The 17,964-nt window shown below is 40.0% G+C and overlaps 1 protein-coding gene and 1 non-coding gene across 9 annotated transcripts in view; one reads left to right on the forward strand and one right to left on the reverse strand.

Annotated features, from left to right (window-relative positions):
* Nucleotides 1-17,964, forward strand: part of SMIM14 (small integral membrane protein 14) — a 75,497-nt gene that overhangs the window by 16,586 nt on the left and 40,947 nt on the right. For 3 of the 8 annotated variants that reach the window (XM_023224543.3, XM_023224542.3, XM_023224544.1), the window contains exon 2: nt 14,959-15,085. The exons of the other annotated variants lie outside the window; for them this stretch is intronic. The gene's annotated coding sequence lies outside the window, so the exon portion shown is untranslated. The remainder of the gene's footprint in view (nt 1-14,958; nt 15,086-17,964) is intronic. 8 annotated transcript variants of the gene reach the window in all.
* LOC111550948 lies at nt 1,223-1,284 on the reverse strand. Its single transcript, XR_002734209.1, has one exon. It is a non-coding gene; the product is annotated as a U7 small nuclear RNA (small nuclear RNA).

Below are 17,964 nucleotides of genomic sequence, written 5' to 3' on the forward strand. Positions count from 1 at the left end.
AAAAAAAAAAAAAAGAAACCCTGTCTCTACTAAAAATAAAAAAAATTAGCTGGGTGTGGTGGCACACACCTGTAATCCCAGCTACTTGAGAGACTGATGCAGGAGAATCACTTGAACCCAGGAGGCGGAGGTTGCGGTGAGCCGAGATGTGCCACCGCACTCAAGCTTGGGCAAAAAAGGGAGACTCTGTCTCAAAACATAAATTAATAAAAATAAATTAAAACATGCATTTGCTATGTTTATTTTTATGCCCTTTTTAATATACTTTTAACATTATGTTGTGATCATTCCTTTATATTATCAAGAAAGAAAATGAGGCTGAGTGTGGTGGCTTATTCCTGTAATCCCAGCATTTTGGGAGGCTGAGGCAGGAAGATCGCTTGAGCCTGGGAGTTCAAGACTAGCCTGAGAAACATAATGAGACCGCGTCTCCACTTAAAAAAAAAAAAAAAAAAGCCAAGCATGATAACATGTGCCCCCATAGTCCCAGCCACTTGGGATCAGATCACTTGAACCTGAGAGGTCAAGGATGGAGTGAGCCATGATTGCTCTACTGCATGCAGCCTGTGTGACAGCAAGAGCCTTTCTCAAAAAAAAAAAAAAGAGAAACATTTGGCTGTATAATTCTTTACAGTGTGTATCACAATTTAAATATTTCTTTTTAGCTGGATATTTAGATTATCCCTATTTTTCACTACTTTAAAGGCATGATAACCGTCTTTGTATATAAATCTTTGTATTTCAGATTATCTTCCTTGATAGGCTTAGAACTGGACTTACTCAGAGGGCATGCATGTTTTTTAACATCTAGATTTGTATTGCCAGAAAAGTTATCATAGTTTGTAATTTCCAATTCAGTGTATAAATGGCTCCATCTTACTAAAGAATTAGTTTGCATTTGCTCTTTATTTTTAAAATGTCTTTGCCAGCTATATTAGTGGAATGTTTGGTGTTTTTTTCCCCTAATTCTTTTGCTTTTTAAATTTTACTTGGGATTTTTTTAAAATGCACAGTCTTGTGTCCTAAATTTGATATTTTCATTGTATTTATCTTTTTTGCGTTTTCTCTGTACTTTAATGGATGCAAAGTTTGTATGTATCTGTAGGAAGTCCTTCCCTGAATATCAAATAAATGTTAACCTTACTTATCTGGTAGAATTGCTGATTTTTTTTTCTTTCTTAACTGCTAGTAGGTTTTCTTTTTCTTTTTGGAATTTTTTCTGGGGAGCTTTCCAGCAAAAACTGGAAAGCCTGCTAGACAAATTCTGAAAGAGCTATAACACTGTAGGTTTTCCTAGCACTGAATTTATTGAAATTGGAATCCCTTCCCCATTTATTTGTGATTCCAATTTTGATATATAAATATATTTTGAGGGGAATTTGTTCAGACAATTCTATAAACTGATTTGCTGGTTGTAATTGTGTATGTGTGTATGTGTTTGCACACTGTTTTTTACAAACTTGTGTATTCCTGCCAGGACAAGGAAGACATTTGGCCTTAAAAATTTAACACAGGGTCATCAGGACTCACCACTTCCCACATAAAAGTGGATTGTTGTAGAAACAGTAATAGTAAAGTATCATTTTCATTACATTCCTATAGTACATAGCAGCTCACAAGCACTTTTATTTATTTATTTATTTATTTTGAGACGGAGTCTCGCTCTGTCGCCCAGGCTGGAGTGTAGTGGCCGGATCTCAGCTCACTGCAAGCTCCGCCTCCCGGGTTCACGCCATTTTCCTGCCTCAGCCTCCCAAGTAGCTGCGACTACAGGCGCCCGCCACCTCGCCCGGCTAGTTTTTTGTATTTTTTAGTAGAGACGGAGTTTCACCGTGTTAGCCAGGATGGTCTCGATCTCCCGACCTCATGATCCACCCGTCTCAGCCTCCCAAAGTGCTGGGATTACAGGCTTGAGCCACCGCGCCCGGCCGCAAGCACTTTTATATTCCGTATATTCCAGGTTGGGCACAGTGGCTCACCCCTATAATCCCAACACTTTGGGAGGCTGAGGCCAGAGGATCAGCCTGGCCTTGCTCTGTTGACCATCCTGGGCAACATAGCAAGACCTCCGTCTCTACAAAAAAATTTATTTTTATTTTAAAATATATATTTTTCTTAATAGAGATGGGGTCTTGCTGTTTCTCAGGCCAGTCTTGAACTCCTGGGCTCAAGCAATCCTCCCACCTCAGCCTCCCAAAGTGCTGGAATTAAAGGCATGAGCTACCATGCCCAGCAAAAATATTTTTTTTAAGTAGCTGAGTGTGGTGGCCTGCGCCTGTAGTCCCAGCTCCTCAGGAGGCTAAGGTGGGAGGATCATTTGAGCCCCCATGAGTTTGAGGCTGCAGTGAGCTATGATTGCCATTGCACTCCAGCCTGGGCAACAGAGCGTGAGTCCCTATCTCTCTCTTTAAAATATATATTTATATATTAAATATATTAAACATAAATACATTGTATTAAATATGTATAAATATATATTAAATATAAATGTATTAAATATATATTTATAATTAAATATAAATGTATTTAAATATAAATAATTTAATTAAAAATATATATTTATATATTTTTTGAGAAAATTTATCTCTTTTCTCAAAATATATATTTAATTATATCTAAATTTTCTCAAAATATATATTTAATTATATTTCAATTTTCTTTTGAACTGAATATGCTAAATTGTCTAAACCCTGTCTTACCCTCTATCATCACTTAATTTGTTGGTTAGAGATAATATATATTTTCCAAAGACAGGCTTGTGGACTATAAAGGATCTCACAGCCAGGAGAGGTGGGTATGTGGCGTATATGTATCCCTGCTGCTATTTTATGCCCAAATCTCTACTCCATAATGCTGCTTCCCACTGAGTCTATTCACACTCACTTTCTTCTCAACAGGGGGACTTGACAGCCCTTCAGGGTCCAACATGCAGGTTGAAAAAAGTGTGCAGTCCTTTCTGTAAATTACCAGACCTAAAAAATATAAAAGCTATTATACAATGATACTTGCTGCTTGGGAAGTATAATCAGTGACAGTGGGTAAAAGAGAATGAGAATGAGTGAGTTTTATTACTCGAGGGCGGTTTTTTTTTTTTTTTTTGAGACGGAATCTCGCTCTGTCGCCCAGGCTGGAGTGCAGTGGCACGATCTCGGCTCACTGAAGCCTCCACCTCCCGGGTTCAAGCAGTTCTTTACCTCAGCCTCCTGAGTAGCTGGGATTACAGGCGCCCGCCACCATGCCTGGCTAATTTTTGTATTTTTAGTAGAGATGGGGTTTCACCGTCTTGGCCAGGCTGGTCTTGAACTCCTGACCCTGTGACCCACCTGCCTCAGCCTCCCAATACTCTGGGGCTTTTAAGTGCAGTTCCTGGAGCCCCATTATAATTAGACTGAGGTTATCTGGAGGTGATCACATCTTGCTCATCATTGTTTTTCCCATGCCTGTTGCAGTGTTCAGTATCAAGGTGTTCAAATGAATTGGGCTTGAGTGAATAAATTTTCCTTTTTCTTGATGGTGTAAGTTCTCCTGAGCAGTCCCTGGTGATAATTCCTCTCTTGATGTTTTGGGGGCCTTTTCTGTATTTGCCAAGACTTGAGTGGTCATGGATTTGATGTCACTGATAGTTTAAGTTTCTATGCTGGCTCCACTTGTTATTTCTGAAGAAGTGGACTTGCTTTGGCAGGGGTAATATTCTCTCTTACTTCTCACCTTTCTCTACCATTTTTTCCTTTGTCATCTCAACTATGGTAAGCATCCAGATGATGTATTTGATTGCAGATGCACCTTGGGAAAAGATAAAAAACAAAACTAGGCATTGTCATTTTCCTGATTTTTTTCTGTCTTACATGTGTTTTTAAAACGAATTTAAAAATGAATTTCCATTTGCTTTTATTTTAAACTTAATTTAACAAAATACTATACCAATATTAGTAGTTTATGGTAAATACACTGTTTCAGATACACTGTTTCACTGTTTAGATTCTCTTCCGCTGTTAAAGCTTCCACCAGAGAGACGGTAAGTAGGGAAGGGAAAAGTAAACTTTGAAAACTGATTTTTGCAAACAATGATTGCCTCAGATTTAGGTCAAAGGCTGACTTTAGAAGTATCCATGATAGGGCCTGTTTATATACTTTTTAATATCTTCGTTGATGATGGGATATGGTTAATTTTGTAACATTTACCTACAGAGTTACAATCCCTTTTATGATCTCTAACCAACAACTTCAGTGATGATGGAAAGACAATTTAGCATATTCAGTTCGAGTACATTGATATATAATTATTTATCCCTATAGATAATGGTTATAGTCGAGAGAAGAACAAGAAACTTTAAGATTATTCTTTTACAAAGTTAATACTCTTTGAATAGTTAAATCTTCAAATGGTGTAATTTCAGAAAACACAATCGTATGCAGCAAAAAGTCTCCTTACTACTTCTGTCTCCAGGCCACTTAGGTCCTCTTTCAAATACTAAAAGTTTGGGACTATTTGCAAACATCTCTCCATCGATAAAAACTTAGCCTTAAGTTACTAATGTTATTGGAGTTTCCACAGCAGCATTTTCTTTTTATTTTGGGTAGTATCTGTTGTTTACACATGTATGCAAATTTGTACATATATGTAAATATTTACACATATGCAAATATATAATTTGGTTTAAAAAGTAATATGTATAGAAACATAGGAAAATAAGAAAAAAAATCAGTACCTGATCATCTTAACAATAACCGGTGTAATGAGTTTAATGTATAATAATTCTTCCCCAAGTTTAAATTCTTGGTAGGTAGTAATTCTACATATTTTTGAAAACCTTAATCACAGGAATTTCACACTGAGCATACTGGAATTCTGACTCATTTCTTAGGAGGGAAATGAATCTCTTAGTATTGTTGCTCTTGGAAAAGGAGTGGGGAACTAACCTTTCTGAAGGAGAGAGGAAACCAGGGATTGGCAAAAAGAGTAGAGAGGTTTAATAAGGGTACATATTTTTATACTACGGCCTTGAGAAAAATAAGGAAAAAATCCAGTTGCAGTAATTCTGGGTCCTTAGAATACCGCTTTTCTTTTTTCTTTTTTAAATGTAAGGAATGGATTGGAAGATGTATAGAGAAGATAAGCTCACAGTCAGGTTACACTATTCTGTTATGTTTTGATGTGGGTACCAGGGAGGATTAACTTAAGGAAAGAAAAAGAACTTTCCACGTCACACATTCAGTTTTTGTCTGTTATGACAATGGAGTATGAGCAGCAAGAGTCAGAAACTCCCAAGTTATAAAATGTGGCCAGGTGCGGTGGCTCACTCCTGTAATCCGAGCACTTTGGGAGTCTGAGGGAGCAGATCACTAGAGGCCAGGAGTTTGAGACCAGCCTGGCCAACATGGTGAAACTCTGTCTTTACTAAAAATGTAAAAATTAGCCGGGTGTGGTGGCACACGCCTGTGTTCCCAGCTACTCGGGAGGCTAAGGCAGGAGAATCACTTGAACCCAGGGGGTGGAGGTTGCAGTGAGCCAATATGGCAACACTGCACTCCAGCCTGGGTGACAGAGTGAGTCTCAGCCTCAAAACAACAACAATAACAACAAAATTGGGAATGTTTAACCCTTTTCAGGTATGTCCCTTCTTTATTTTCAATGGAATAGCCTAGCAGAATAAGCCAAATCTCCTATAGAGATGTTGTTAACAAGAGGCCAGTTTTGCTAGCTATACCATGTTACTACATAGTATGTTTCATTGCTCGAATGTACCATAGCTTTAATGACTAACATTTGGGTTCTTTATAATTTTTTGAATATTCAGTAATGCACAATTCAGACAGTCCCTTAGGACAGAGTGATAGAAATGTAATTCTTTTTTTTTTTTGAGACGGAGTCTCGCTCTGTCACCCGGGCTGGAGTGCAGTGGCCGGATCTCAGCTCACTGCAAGCTCCGCCTCCCGGGTTTACGCCATTCTCCTGCCTCAGCCTCCCGAGTAGCTGGGACTACAGGTGCCCGCCACCTCGCCCGGCTAATTTTTTTTTTATTTTTTAGTAGAGACGGGGTTTCACCAGGTTAGTCAGGATGGTCTCGATCTCCTGACCTCGTGATCCGCCCGTCTCGGCCTCCCAAAGTGCTGGGATTACAGGCGTGAGCCACCGCGCCCGGCAGAAATGTAATTCTTAAGGGTACAAGCTTTGTAAAAACACTTTTTATTATAGGTTTAAAAAATATACACAAAAGTGGGCTCAACAATTTTCAGTTACCCATTTTCAATGGTCTTTAACTCCTGGCCAGTCTTGTTTCATTGATCCACATCCAGTTTTTTAGTTTTTTTTTTTAAATGTCATTTTTTTAAGAGCAGTTTTAGGTTCACAGGAAAATTGAGCAGAAAGTATAGAGTTCTCGCCGAGCGCGGTGGCTCATGCCTGTAATCCCAGCACTTTGGGAGGCCGAGACGGGCGGATCACGAGGTCAGGAGATCGAGACTACCCTAGCTAACACGGTGAAACCCCGTCTCTACTAAAAATACAAAAAAATCAGCTGGGCGTGGTGGCGGACGCCTGTAGTTCCAGCTACACGGGAGGCTAAGGCAGGACAATGGCATGAACCTGGGAGGCGGAGCTTGCAGTGAGCTGAGATCGCGCCACTGCACTCCAGCCTGGGTGACAGAGTGAGACTCCGTCTCAAAAAAAAAAAAAAAAAAAGTATAGAGTTCTTATATATCCCCTGCCCCCACACATGCATAGCTTCCCTACTATCAGACACCAGAGTGTTAACCTTTGTTATAGTCAACGAACCAAACATTGAAAAGTCGTTGTTACCTAAAGTCATAGTTTACATTAGGGTTCACTCTTGGTATTGTACATCCTATGGAGTTTGACAAATGTATAATGACATGTATCTACCACCGTAGTAGTATACAGAATTGTTTCATTGCCCTAAAAATCCCCCCATCCATTTATTTATATTTTAAAGGTCTGTTGGACTTGACATTTTTTAAGTAAATATTTTCATTTTGGGATAAATTTAGACTTACAGAAAAGTTGCAGAGGTAATACAAAGTTACTGTATACTCCTCACCCAGCTTCCCCTAATATTAATGTCTTACTTTTGGACTGGACATTGTGCCTTACGCCTGTAATCCCAATGCTTTGGGAGGCCAAGGTGGGAGGATCACTTGAGCCCAGGAGTTCAAGATCAGCCTGGGCAACATAGCAAGACCTTGTCTCTATAAATAAATTAAAAAAAACAAAAAAACATTTTAGAGACTCTATCAGCTATTTTAACACCCTCTGTCTCTTTCATGAGCTTACATGAGCTGGAGTGTTTAAGGTTCTAACAGCAATGATAAACTGGTTAACAGCACTGGAAAATTCCCTCACCACATGTAGCAACAGTATGACTCAACTGAGTTATTACTGCCAAATTCTACAGGAAAGGTTGTGTTAGTTGTAGAGGAGAGAAAGTGACCTGGATCTGCAGAATAAGGGGAATTGCTTTTTGCCTTCTCAACATTCATGTTATTTCACTGCTTTTCTGTGCTAAGAATTGTTTGAGAGCTTCAGACATGTTTGTTTATTTTGCCCTTAATGCTACATAAAAAGTCACTTATATGTAGCATTAAGGGCAAAATAAACAAACATGTCTGAAGCTCTCAAACAATTCTTAGCAAATTCAGTGACTATTATGGAAATATAAAAATATTTTTAAAAAGTAGCATAGGGGCGAGGTGCAGTGGCTCATGCCTATAATCCCAGCACTTTGGGAGGCCGAGGCAGGCAGATCACCTGAGGTTGGGAGTTCAAGACCAGCCTACCCAACATGGCAAAACTCCATCTCTACTAAAAATACAAAAAATTAGCCAGGCATGTGGCACACACCTGTAATCCCAACTACTCTGGAGGCTGAGGCAGGAGAATCGCTTGAACCCGAGAGGTAGAGGTTGCAGTAAGCCAAGATCATGCCACTGCACTCCAGCTTGGGCAACAAGAGCAAAACTCCATCTCAAAAAAAAAAAAAAAAAAAAAAAAGGGTAGCATAGAAACTCCCCAGAACCTATAACGCAACTTCAATAATTATCAACTTACTGTCTCTTTTATTTCATCTATGCCTATGTTTGCTTCCCTTACTGCTCCTCGATTCTATTGAATTTTCTTTTCTTTCTTTCTTTCTTTCTTTATATTTATTTATTATTTTATTTTATTTTTTTATTATACTTTAAGTTCTAGGGTACATGTGCATAGCGTGCAGGTTTGTTACATATGTATACTTGTGCCATGTTGGTGTGCTGCACCCATCAACTCGTCAGCACCCATCAATTCATCATTTATATCAGGTATAACTCCCAATGCAATCCCTCCCTTATTTATTTATTTTTGTAACGGAGTTTTGCTCTTGTTGCCCAGGCTAGAGTGCAATGGTGCCATCTTGGCTCACTATAACCCTCCCAGGTTCAAGCAATTCTGCTTCAGCCTCCCAGGCAGCTGGGATTACAGGCGTTTGCACCACCATGCCCAGCACATTTTTGTATTTTTAGTAGAGACTGGGTTTCACACCATGTTGGCCACACTGGTCTTGAACTCCTAACCTCAGATGATCCACCCTCCTTGGCCTCCCAAAATGCTGCCATTACAAGTGTGAGCCACCGTGCCTGGCTATTTTGAATTTTCTTAGTAAACTATTTATGTTTTCATGACTTAGACCTTTGTAACCTGTTGCACGTTTTTGAGAAACAAGTCTTGAAGCTGCTTGTCCTCAAGGATCAAGCCCCCTGTGACTTTGGTATTGCCGTTGTTCTCTAACATTAGCGATATATATTGGGGAGATGAACAAGTGTATGAAACATACAAGACAAAACATTGTTTTACATTACTTTCTATCAAAGACCTCATTGAGGCAGATTTACTAAAATTCTGATTCAGTAACACTGTTCTGTCTTGCCTAGGATAGAGCAGCTTCTTAATGTCTCTGGAGACCACGGGATTTAAATGTGCGGTGGGACTGGTTAAGTTTTTTTCTTCTAGTGCCTAGCTGCTGGTTTGTGTTGACACTTGTTTTTGGGTCTTCATCAAAAGAGAACTGTGTTCATCCTATTTTCAAAAAAAAAAAACCCCAGTGATTTTAAAATGGAAACTGTTAACTGAAAACCAAGTAGTACTTAAAACAGCTGAAGTTTACAGGAAGAAAGTTCCACAGAAGTGTAGCACTATTGAGGAATGTCCTATTTATAAATATACTTTCTCATTTTACTGGAGGCTAATTAAGACTGAAGTATAATTTAAAATTCTAGTTGATTTACTTGTTCCTGGCACATATAGATATAGAGAAAATAAACATTGTCAAGAATTCAGTAAATATTTATTCTGTGAGTGCTGTGGCTAAGCAGTATAGGTGGTGTTCAGAGATGATGATGACTAAGATTTCTGCCCTCCAGAAGCTCTGTTTTTTTTTAGAGGTGGTGGTGGAGTCTGATTTTGTTAATTTAATGAATTAAAAAGATATTTTAAAATAGCCATATTTTACAATTTTATAAGACTTGTGATAAAAACAAATCTCCCTTTCTTTATGAAAGCCAGTGTGCTTGTGCTTTCTTAAAGTTCTGTGTTCAGAGGCTACAGAGGTGGTCATTTCTGTATTTGAATTTGTTTTATAAAAACCTTAGTAAAAGGCCAGCTTGTTGGCTCATGCCAATAATCCTGGCACTGTGGGAGGCCAAGGCAGGTGGATTTCTTAACCTCAGGAGTTCAGGACCAACCTGGGAAACATGGCAAAACCCCGTCTCTACCAAAAATACAAAAATTAGTTAGGCATGTTGGCAGGTGCCTGCAGTCCCAGCTACTAGGGAGGCTGAAGTGGAAGGATAGCTAGAGCCTGGCAAGTTGAGGCTACAGTGAGCTGTGATTGTGCCACTGCACTCCAGCCTTGGTGACACAGTGAGACCCTGTCTCAAATTTTTAAAAAATAAGAAAATCTTAGTAAAATATCTTCATTGTAACCAACACAGTATTATTAGTATCCACTAATAATAAAAAAATTAGCCGGGTGTGGTGGTGCATGCCTGTAATCCCAGCTACTTGGGAGGCTGAGGCAGGAGAATTGCTTGAACCTGGGAGGTGGAGGTTGCAGTGAGCCAAGATCGCGCCATTGCACTCCAACTGGGGTAACAAGAGCAAAACTCCGTCTCAAGAAAGAAAAAACAAAAAAAAAAAGAAAAAACAGTTGAGAAACAGGAATTTACCGGTGAACTTTTCTTTTTTGAGACAGAGTCTCACTGTTGCCCAGGCTGGAATGCAGTGGCACAATATTTTTTGTATTTTTAGTAGAGACGGGGTTTCACCATGTTAGCCAGGATGGTCTCGATCTCCTGACCTCGTGATCCGCCCGCCTCGGCCTCCCAAAGTGCCAGGATTATAGGCGTGAGCCACCGTGCCCGGCATACCGGTGAACTTTATATATAAGGGTAGGTTATATTTACTCAGCGTTTTCTGTGTTAGATAGATACAATCAAACGTGAAAGCTAATCACCTTTTTTTTTTTTTTTTTTTTAAAAAGGTGTGGGCAGAGTGGCCTCAGACAAAACTGTGAAGTAGAGTTTACACATGGTGTTGCTCACCTTCCAGAAAGTGAGCCTCTCCAGCTTGGGGCCACATACCTATCTCCCCTTCCAATCCTCACCTCCCCTTCTACCTTTAGCTCAGGCAGGCAGATCTAGAAGGATATTAGATGAAAAGGTTTGCCCTGTTTATGGCTTGATTTCATCTCACTATATGTTGGTTGTTTCACCAAATCACCACGTAGAAATCTACCTTAATTTTTCTAACAGCTGTATAGGATCTTATGTACTCATGGCATCATTTAATTGAAACAACACTGATAAATACTTTGCATTACTTTTTTCTTTGCTCTTATGGTATTCCAGTAAACATGCTGTACAGAAATTTTGCATACTTGTTTGAATATGGATATTCAAATTAACTAGGCTGAATTATTATTATTATTTTGAGATGGAGTCTTGCTCTGTTGCCCAGGCTGGAGTGCAGTGGTGCAATCTCGGCTTACTATAACCTCCACCTCCTGGGTTCATCGATTCTCCTGTGTCAGCCTCCTGAGTAGCTGGGATTACAGACGAACACCACCATGCCTGGCTAATTTTTTTTTTTTTTTTTTTTGAGATGGAGTATTGCTCTGTTGCTCAGGCTGGAATGAATTGGCACTATCTTGGGTCACTGCAACCTCCACCCCCTGAGTTCAAGCGATTCTCCTGCCTCAGTCTCCCGAGTAGCTGGGATTACAGGCACCCACCACCGTGCCCAGCTAATTTTTGTATTTTTAGTAGAGACCGGGTTTGGCCATGTCAGCCAGGCTTGTCTCGAACTCCTGACCTCAGGTCAGGCCTGCCGTGGCCTCCCAAAGTGCTGGGATTACAGGCGTGAGCCACTGTGCCTGGCTGGATGAATTAATTTTACCAGTCTCCTGATATGTGTAAGATTGTTTTGATTTACACTTCCATTTTGTATTTGCTTATTGGCTCTGTGTTTTCCTGTGAATGTAATCTTCGCTCACTTTTCTACTAGGTTGCCATTTTCATACTGATTTTTTCAGAGTTCTCTGTGAATTAAGGAAACTAGCCCTGATATTGCACATGGTTTTTCAAGTTTGTTGTCTTTTCATTTTATGGTATATTTTTGGTTTTATAGAAACTTTTATTGGTTTTGGTTGTTAAAATTATTGATCCTTTCCTTCATGGTTTCTTGGACTTATATTCTATATGTATCCCAGTCATCTTCTTGTAATTATATATGTGTGGCTTTTTAAAATTAAAATTTGTATTTTAGAAGTCTTAATACATAAATACATGCTCATAAGAAATGTAAAAATTGACAGTGAAACTCTGTTTCCCCAAATTATATTCTCTTCCCCAGAGCTATTCACATATTAAGTCTGATGTATGTTCTTTCAGTTTTTTTTTTTTTTGAGAGACCAGGTCTAGTTCTGTCACTCAGGCTGGAGTGCAGTGATGTGATCATAGCTCACAATGGTCTCAAACTCCTGGGCTCAAGTGATCTTCCCACTTCAGCCTCCAGAATAGTTAGAACCACAGGTACACACCACCACACCCAGCTAATTAAAAAAAAAAATTTTTTTTTGAGATGGGGTCTTGCTATATTGCTCAGGCCTCTGGTGCTTTATGTGTGTGTCACAGTTTACCTTAAAAAAAAAAAAAAAAGACAATTACCCTGCCATTTATTAAATAATCCATGTTTTTAAATGGCACCTTTTGCATATTCTAAATTTCAGTAAAATCATGGGTCAGTTTGTGAATACTGTATTCTAATCTGTTGCTGTAGTTGACTAATTTTATGTGTGACTTCGTTTTTAAAAGTTAATTACAGGTGGCTCACATCTGTAATTTCAGCATTTTGGGAGGCTAAGGAGGGAGGATCACTTGAGCTCAAGAGTTCAAGACCAGCCTGGGCAACATAGGGAGACCCCATCTTTATAGAAAATTTAAAACTAGCAAGGTGGGGTGTGTACCTGTGGTCCCAGCTACTTGGGAGGCTGAGAGGGAAGGATCACTTGAGCCTGAGAGGTTGAGGCTGCAGTGAGGGGTGTTCGTGCCACTGCACTCCAGCCTGGGCAACAGAGCCAGACCTTGTCTCAAAATAAAAAGTTAAATCACTCATGTGTCTAGAATTTATTTTGGCATAAAGAATGAAAATAGAGAGGGAGCTAACACGATTTAGGAAATAACTTGTCTTCCAGTGATTCAATATGCTGTCATTAAAATATCGTTCTCCAAGGAGCCCCACCATTGTCACTGATCTGTTGAAAAAGCATTTTAACTAGGTTTCCTCTACATGCTGTGGCTTCCCTTTTCTCAGTTTTCCATCGTGCAGCCAAGGTGGTCTTTTTAGAACATACCAGGATGAAAGCACATTGCTTCACGTTGTTCTTCACATTACTCTTGGGGTAACGACCTAATCATGAACATGGCCTGAAAGACCCTTTGTGGCATGACTCCCTCTGACCTCTCCTGTCTCATTTTAAACCACTCTGCTCTCTGGATTCTAGCACATTGTGGCTTTCTTTCAGTTCCTCCAATGTGTCATACTCTTACTCATTAAGGACCTTTGTATTACTTTTCCCTTTGTGTCTAGAATGCCCTCCACCCCCAAGTCTCACACCTTCTACCTCTACCTCACCCTAATGTATTTAACTCATTCCTCCATTCTCAAGTCCTAGTTAATTTCTTCAGTAAAATCTTCCCTGACACTCCAGATGAGCTTAGAATGTGTATATGCTCTCTAGGCACCATTTATATAACAGCTTTTTTGAGATATGATTCACATACCATACAATGCACCCATGTAAAATGTACAATACAGGCCGGGCACGGTGGCTCATGCCTGTAATCCCAGCACTTTGGGAGGCCGAGGCAGGCAGATCACTAGGTCAGGAGTTCGAGACCATCCTGGCTAACATGGTGAAACACTGTCTCTACTAAAAAAAAAATACAAAAAATTAACCAGGCATGGTGGCACGCGCTTGTAGTCCCAGCTAGTCGGGAGACTGAGGCAGGAGAATTGCTTGAACTCGGGAGGTGGAGGTTTCAGTGAGCCGAGATCGTGACACTGCACTCCAGCCCGGGTGACAGAGCAAGACTCTATCTCTCTTTTTTTTTTTTTTTTTTGAGACGGAGTCTCGCTCTGTCGCCCAGGCTGGAGGGCAGTGGCCGGATCGCGGCTCACTGCAAGCTCTGCCTCCCGGGTTCCCTCCATTCTCCTGCCTCAGCCTCCCCAGTAGCTGGGACTACAGGCGCCCGCCAGCTCGCCCGGCTAGTTTTTTGTATTTTTAGTAGAGACAGGGTTTCACCGTGTTAGCCAGGATGGTCTCGATCTTCTGACCTCATGATCCGCCCGTCTCGGCCTCCCAAAGTGCTGGGATTACAGGTTTGAGCCACCGCGCCCGGCCAAGACTCTATCTCAAAAAAAATAAATAAAATAAAATGTACAGTACAGTGGCTTTTAGTATATTCACAGAGTTGTGTGATTATCACCATAGAACATTTTTTTCAGCCCCTAAAAGAGCCTATACACGTTAGCAGTCACTCCCTATTTCCCCTGCAAACTTCCAGCTCTAGGCAGCCAGAGTGATTGTTTTTATTGGGGTAAAATATAACAAAATTTGCAGCTTTAACCAGTTTTAAAGTGTACAATTTGATGACATTAATTACATTCACAGTGTTGTACAGTCATCACCATCATTTTTAAAACTTTTTTATTTTTATTTTTTTTTGAGACGGAGTCTTGCTCTGTCGCCCAGGCTGGAGTGCAGTGGCACAATCTCGGCTCACTGCAAGCTCCGCCTCCCGGGTTCACGCCATTCTCCTGCCTCAGCCTCCTGAGTAGCTGGGACTACAGGCGCCCGCCACGCGCCCGGCTTATTTTTTGTATTTTTAGTAGAGACGGGGTTTCACCGTGGTCTCGATCTCTTGACCTTGTGATCCGCCCGCCTCGGCCTCCCAAAGTGCTGGGATTACAGGCTTGAGCCACCGCGCCCGGCTTTAAAACTTTTTTATTACCACAGATACAAACTCTACTCGTTAAGCAGTAACTCCCCATTTCTCTTAAGTCCCTGAAAGTCACCATTCTACTTCCTGTCTCCATGAATTTGCCTATTCTAGCTAGATATTTCATATAAATTGAATCATACCATATTATTTTTTATCTGGCTAATTTCAGTTTGATGAATGTTTTCAGAGTTCCTTCATGTTGTAACATATATCAGAACTTCATTCCTTTTTACAGCTGAATATCCCCATTGTATGTGTACACCACATTTTGTTTATCCATTTTTCAGTTGATGGACACTTGGGTTGTTTCTGTCTCTTGCCTATTGCAAACAATGCTGCAGTGACTATTTGGTAAATAAGTATCTGTTGGAGTTCATGTTTTCTTTTTTTGTTGTTGTTTATAAATAGAGACAGGGTCTTTCTCACCGTGTTGCCTGGGCTCGAGTGATCCTCCCACCTCAGCTTTCAAAAGTGCTGGGATTACAGGCGTGAGCCACCATGCCCAATCTTGAGTCCATGTTTTCAAATCTTTAAGGTATATACCTATGAGTAGAATTGTTGAGTCTTATGATAATCTGTGTTTAACTTTTGAGGAACTGTCAAACTATTTTCCACAGCAGCCACACTACCATTTTACTTGAGGGTTATGTGAGGGTTCTAATTTTTCCACATTACTTATTTTCCATTTTGATTATAGCCATACGAGTAGGTATGAAGTGGTATCTAACTGTGGTTTTGATTTGCATCTCCCTAATGATTACTGACTTTAAGCATTTCTAATACAATTATTGGCCATTTGTATATTTTCTTTGAATAAATGTCTGTTCAAGTTCTTTGCCATTTTTAAAATGTTTATCTTTTGTTATTGAGTTATAGGAATTCTTTATATATTGTGAATATTAAACCTTTATTGGACAGATGATTTGCAAATATCCATTCTGGGAGTTGTCTTTTTCACTCTTTCATTTATCTTTTATAGCATTTATCAGTTTATATTTATAATTTAAAAAACATTTAGATTAGTATCTTTCTCTACTACTAGAACGTGAACACTATTAGGGTAAGAACTTTCAGTTTTTGCTTACTTTAAATTTCTTTTTTCTTTTTATAGAGATGAGGTCTCACTATGTTGCTCAGGCTATTCTCGAACTCCTGAGCTCAAGTGATCCTCTTGCCACAGCTTCCCAAGTGCTAAGATTACAGGTATGAGCCACCATGATCAGCCTACTTTTAAATTTCTAATAGGCCTAGCACAAGCACTAAATATTTTTGAGTGAATGAACTAAGTTCCTCTAAGTTAGTTTATGAATTGTTTTATTGATCTGCCTATTCCACCTTTTAACCAGAATGGTTTTTCGTGACTAATGCTGTATATAAGCATTAATTTTACTTGTTATTGAGATATAATTGATAAACAATAAACTATGCACATTTAAATATACAATTTGATAAGTTTTGATAGATGTGTCCACAATTCACATATATTAGACCATTTGAAGTTGTCCCACAGCTCACTAATGGCCTATGTATGTTTTTGTTGATTTTTTCAGAGATGGGTTCTCACTATGTTGCTCAGGCTGGCCTTGAACTCCTGGGCTCAAATGGTTCTCCTGCCCCACCCACCCAAGTAGTAGCTGGGACTACTGGTTTATCCACCCTTTTTTCTGTTATTTCATTTTTGATAGCTACTGTTATTATGTCTTCAAGTTCAGTAGTCTTTTCTTCTGTAATGTCTAATATGCTGTTAAACCCATCTGGTATATTTTTCATCTAAGACACTATTGTTTTAATCTCTACAAGTCAAATTGGATGATTTTACTATCTTTAATGTCTCTCCTTAATATAGTCATTCTTCTAGTTTCTTCTCCCCAACTTAGGGATACCACCGGGCTCTGGTCTGGGTTTTCCCACCCCATACTTGGGCCTAGAGTCTCCTCGAGGCAGTAAACTGGGCCAGTGATAGGGCTCACCTCGTTTGTTTTTCCATCTCTGAGGTATCACTATTCTTTGCAGCCTCATGTTTGATGTCTTTTTTTTTTTGGATGGCGCAATCTTGGCTCACTGCAACCTCTGCCTCCCGGGTTCAAGCAATTCTCCTGTCTCAGCCTCCTGAGTAGCTGGGACTACAGGCACACGCCACCATGCCCAGCTAATTTTTGTGTTTTTAGTAGAGACGGGGTTTCACCATGTTGGCCAGGATGGCCTCTATCTCCTGACCTTGTGATCCACCCGCCTTGGCATCCCAAAATGCTGGGATTACAGGTGTGAGCCACCGTGCCTGGCCCTTTTTTTTTTTTTTAAATGTGAACTCACTGTGTTGCCCAGGCTGGAATGCAGTGGCATGATCATGGCTTATTGCAGCCTGGGCTCAAACAGTCCTCCCACCTCAGCCTTCTGAGTGCTGGGACCACAGGTGTGTGCCACTGCCACAGTGCCCGACTAATTTTTAAATTATTTTTAGGGATGAGGTCTCACTAGGTTTCTCAGGTTGGTCTCAAACTCCTGGGCTCAGGTGATCCTCCCTCCTCGGCCTCCCAAAGTGCTGGAATTACAGGAGTGAGCTATCATGCCTGGCCTTAATGTCTTAAAAACAATTGTTTCTGGCCAGGTATTGTGGCTCACACTTGTAATCCTAGCACTTTGGGAGGCCGAGTCGGGCAGATCACCTGAGGTCAGGAGTTTGAGACCACCCTGGCCAACATGGCAAAACCCTATCTCTACTAAAAATATGAAAATTAGCCGGGCGTGGTGTGCGCCTGTAATCCCAGCTACTCGGGAAGCTGAGGCAGGAGAATCACTTGAACCCAGGAGGCGGAGGTTGCAGTGAGCCGACATCACACCACTGTACTCCAGCCTGGGTGACAGAGTGAGACTCTGTCTAAAAAAAAATATATATATATATATGTATGTGTATATATATGTATGTGTATATATATGTGTATATATATAATTGTTTCATGTATTTAGTTTTTAAAAAATTGTTTTAGGCAGAACAGTAAATCTGGTTGCCCATACTCCATCTTGACTTCTCATTTGTTTCTCTTTATTTTTTGAAATCTACCTAGCTATTTCTTAGCTATGTCATTAATTTCCCCCCATAAACCTTGGTATCATTTTAGATACCTTTTCACATGTCTTTCTTGGTGGGGGTAAAGGCTGGTTTAAATTATTTGCATACTGGAGCTAATAAAGTCAAATAATTGGGTAATTAAGCAGAGTAGGTTCTAGCATCATCAGCATCAAAGGTGGGGCCAGTTTAGAGCATTAAAGACATTTGTATTTATGGGCTGATGGCAGAAGGGGTAGCCAATCACCTGTATAGATTCATAATTCATATAGGATTAATAAATTGATACAGGTCATTAAGAAATATGAACTATACATAGTTTAATAAAACTATTGTGAATGTATACA

The sequence above is a fragment of the Piliocolobus tephrosceles genome, chromosome 3 (assembly GCF_002776525.5).
Source record: "Piliocolobus tephrosceles isolate RC106 chromosome 3, ASM277652v3, whole genome shotgun sequence".
Classification (NCBI taxonomy): Eukaryota; Metazoa; Chordata; class Mammalia; order Primates; family Cercopithecidae; genus Piliocolobus; species Piliocolobus tephrosceles.